Consider the following 4,612-nt stretch of genomic DNA (forward strand, 5'->3'; position numbering starts at 1 on the left):
CAGGTTTTGGTCTAATAAATACACATAGTTCTTCTAAAGCTTTAAATCGTTGATGCTCAGTATTTAAGTTTTTAAAAGGATTGGAAATTGTATTGAACATTGCATTTATTTCAAAAGTTGATATATCATTAATCTGTAACTGAGTATTTATATTATTACGAAGCTGTGGTAAAAAATCATTTAAAAATGAGGTGAAATCATCAATAATAGTTTGAATTTTATTTCTCGGCACTCCTGATTCATTATACCATTTTGATAATAACACTATTGCTTTATTATAGACAAAAGACTCATAATTTTCAATTATATTATTGTTGGTCGATCGAGAATCATTCACATTTAAATTATCAGTTTCGTGATTAATATTTACATGTTCAATAGGAGGAGTTTGAATATTTTTTGGATTTAAAATTGTTTGTTCATTCAAGTTATTACCCTGAACTTTAACATGCTTTTTAAATGATTTAATACAGCTAAAAGTTCTAAAACAATTAATTTCAAAACATTTATAAGGAGAAATATGTGGATGGTAAATTTTAAGATGTAGAAATAATAAATCATAATTACTGAATTGAGAAAAGCATTGAAAACATTGAGGCATTTTTTATTAAATTGAATATAAATTAACAATATATAATAATATGTAGGTAACTTACCTAATAAAAAAATATTATAAAAAAGAAAATACAAAAAAAATTAAATGATTTAAAGAAAAATAGTTTAAGCGCAATTATTGAAATTTAAAATCATTAATAATATTGTCAACACATTGATATTTTTTATCTGCTTTTGTAGTGATATCATAAAAGAAGTGTTGAATAAATTCCCACAAGTGGTCTGATTGTACGGGATATTTTAAATTAAGCGCAAAAAAACTTTTGAAACAAATATCTATAGCTTTTAGCGCTGTTTCTACTTTATATGTATATTTGTTTATTATTACATACGATGCAGCTACTACCAATTCATTCTAAGGATCTGAACAAAGCAAAGCAACATATGGCTGAACAGTTAACCCAAATGAAGTAGCCTTAGTTGTTTTGATATTAATAATTTCTTTTAATTGAGCAACATTCTACAAAAATAAAGTACTTATATTAAGTTCAATGATCAACATATTATTTTTATAATAACATTACTTTTAGAACAACGATGAAGCCTTCTAAAATTTCTTCATTTGACGGTCTCCAACTTTCTTTTTTTTTTTTCGTGTTCCACCAACATTAGACGATATGTTCACAGTTAAGGATAGGAATAATCTTGGGATTAAAATCAACGCAGCAGTAATATGATCTAATATGTTTATACAAAATAGCAATTTATAATACAATATAAATAAATAAACATTGTAATAAAATCAATTATTCTATTTGCCTGGTGAATTAGATGTTTGTAGATCAGCTAATACCAAATAGTTTGGATCTTTCATTAGTTTAGGCTTAAACTTTTTTATATAATTTGGTAGAATTCTGATCAAACTAGGAAATTTATCATAAAAGATAACTTATTTTTGGGGATACATTTCATTAAAATCCTTTTCAATCTAAAATATACATTATTATTGTATCATTATAATAGCCATTATAACCCACTAATGAATACCTATTATTTCTAAGTATAAATCAAAAAACAATGTAAATAATTTTAAAATTACCTACAATAAGTTTTTATAGTAAGTAAATTATGCCAATGTGCATATATTTTTAAATAAGAAGATGTAAACAATATACATGAAAGCTACCATGTATTTAATACAATTTATCAATCTTAAAAATATTCATGTATAACATTATGTGGGTAAATTAAAAGCTGCAATTTGTAAGAAAAATAATACAATAATATTATATTATTGTATTATTTTTCTTACAAATTGCAGCTTTTAATTTACCCACATAATGTTATAAATGAATATTTTTAAGATTGATTGTACTAAGTTTCACTAACCAACTGATAACCTTGACCATCCCTAATAGATGGAAATTCTTTAAAATAATATAGTTCTTCTTTGAAAGCCATCATTTCTTTGTATCTATAGTTCTTAGTAATGTTCCATTTTTCAACAACAATATTCATGGGTTCGTGATTATTTTTTAACCAAAGTATATCATTCTCAATAGCTCCTAAATGTTATGCTAAAATTAAAAACTATTTTATAAGTACAGATATTAATAATATAATAATATACGAACCTTGATTAACAATAATATCAGTAGTATTTATGATCCTCTCAGACTCTTTTAAGATGTTATTATTTAATTTTCGAATATCTTTTCGAACATTAGAATAACGATCCCACAACTTTCCTCTATTTGGTCTAATAAATCCATTCTCTTTCTTGTAGGGTACAAAGTAAGTATGTACTGACTCATTTGGAAAAAGTTGAACAATACTTAGAGCAAGTTGTTGTATTATACATATAGATAACTTTTCATTAGGATTCTTGTGAATATGGTAGTCTATAATTATTCGTACAAGCTTGTTTCTCATATTAAAAGTAAAAAAAATTATTTATTTGATAACTTTCATATATATGTTTCCTTTCATGAGAAGAGATCAGAATTTGTTTAAGTTCTTGTGCCATAGGTTGGAGAAAAGTTTGCTAAAAAGAATAAAACATTTGATTAGAATTTATGAAAACAAATTTTTTTTCTAACCTATGATCTTGAAAATTAACAACTCAAAAATAATCATACCTCCACATTGGCTACCTCCACTTTGTCAGAATAACTAATTTGAATATCCTTGTTATTATCGTTAATCAATTCTACTGAAGTATTAATCATGTTTACTTCAGTTATATTAAAATCCAAATGCTGAGTCTCAGATTCATTACTACATCCCATTACATTTATTATAACATCCTATTAAAATAAATATACGTTATAGTTTCATAATATTCAAATAATATTTGGTTTAAGTAAGTACCTCAATTGCATATTTTGCTTTAGGATATTAAGTTGGTTAGTAAACTTTGAACGTAATCCAACTTTCGGTATTATTTCCTTAATCATAGTTTCTGTTAATGTCATCAATGAGCTTTTGTCAATTTCCTGTTCTAATTTTAAAGTATTAAAATATTGGTTATGGAATTTATTTTGAATTTGAAAATAGGTTAATAAATATTTTTCAATTATCTGTCAAGAGTAATTGATATAGAGGGGTATGAGACATAAATTAAGAAAAAAATCTCAAAATATGGAAAATACTAGAAATAATGCTATAACACTAAATATTGAATTTAAAATATTATTCGTAGAAGATAGTTATCAGATTACTGAAATTATGACTAACAATATAAGTACATCAAATAAATCCTATGGTATAGTACGCGTCACGAAAACGTGCGGATGACCGCCGCGCGCCCAGTGGCCATTTCTCGTTAGTGATATCCAAACTGTTCTAAAATGTATAGTACCTGTCAAACCAGTGGCACGCACTTGTAATATAGATCAAATATTGAGGCCCACTGGTTTTTAGAAAAATCGACAAATGGCGCGCTGCGGTCATCCGCACGTTTTCGTGACGCGTACTATAGGCATTATTACTTCTCACTTTTTCAATATATATACTTGTATTAAATATATACCTAAATATTGTACCTTGGTACAATTCCATATTATGTAGATATGTACTAAGAATAACTTGAATTAAATTAGTATTATATCTACTAATTTTTTTGATTTCTAGCAAGTCATAGGTAATTATAAAATGAATGGCCCTGAAAATTATGCTACACATCTATACTCAATGATCAATACCAGTGTTGGATAAAAATGTGTTATTTTCCTAGTTATTAAAATTAATTTTGATTTTATGAATGTAGAATGTATGAGAAAAACTAGAATAAGATATTTGAGAAAAAATGAATTAAATTTATTTACCTATGGTTTCCAAAGTTTTAGATAACAATTTATTTTATTATTAAAGTTCCAAAAAATTAATACATGTACATTTTGTTGTTAAAGGATAACATACAGTGCTGAACTTGGGGGGTAGGTAACAGAGTCCCATAACTTTAATTTTGCTATGTCAAGCACTGATAACATAATACCTGCCTATATAATAAATGTTATACCTATAATGCTATAAATTTATATAAAAGTTCTTATACCTACTACTTATTAGCTGTTATGGACTTGAAGGTAACATTGTTTGTAAGTTTGTAAAGTCCTTAAATTTTAAAAGAAAATGTAATGTTATGAGATAAAAATATTTCCTGGTAATTCCAATTTAAATTAAAATATTTAATGGAAGGTTTAATGTAACGAGGGAGGAGAGACATAATTTTATTACTTTTCAATTATCATTTTACCCAACACTAGTCAACACATTAATACTTAAATAGTTTAGGTACCTTTAAAATCTTCAATCAATGTATGCAAATCCCATTCTTTCAATTTTGAAACTGTATATTCATCCATTATATTTGTCTAATCTAGGAAAATTATAGTTAGTTGAACTAAATTAATAGATAATATTAGGAGGTACCTATGTAGAAAATGTAGGTAGAGGCAAGTATAAAGTACCACTATTATTATGAACTAAAATAATGTATATTCTAGAAAAAAAACATGATTTTATTATTTATATGGACACTAGGTCATTTAAAAGT

General features: G+C 25.6%; 1 pseudogene; it reads right to left on the reverse strand.

Moving 5' to 3' along the window:
* Window positions 1–730: 730 nt before the first annotated feature.
* Window positions 731–4,497, reverse strand: LOC114128993 (uncharacterized; annotated as a pseudogene).
* Between the last annotated feature and the right edge of the window lie 115 nt (window positions 4,498–4,612).

This window comes from Aphis gossypii, unplaced genomic scaffold (assembly GCF_020184175.1).
Source record: "Aphis gossypii isolate Hap1 unplaced genomic scaffold, ASM2018417v2 Contig00628, whole genome shotgun sequence".
Taxonomy (NCBI): domain Eukaryota; kingdom Metazoa; phylum Arthropoda; class Insecta; order Hemiptera; family Aphididae; genus Aphis; species Aphis gossypii.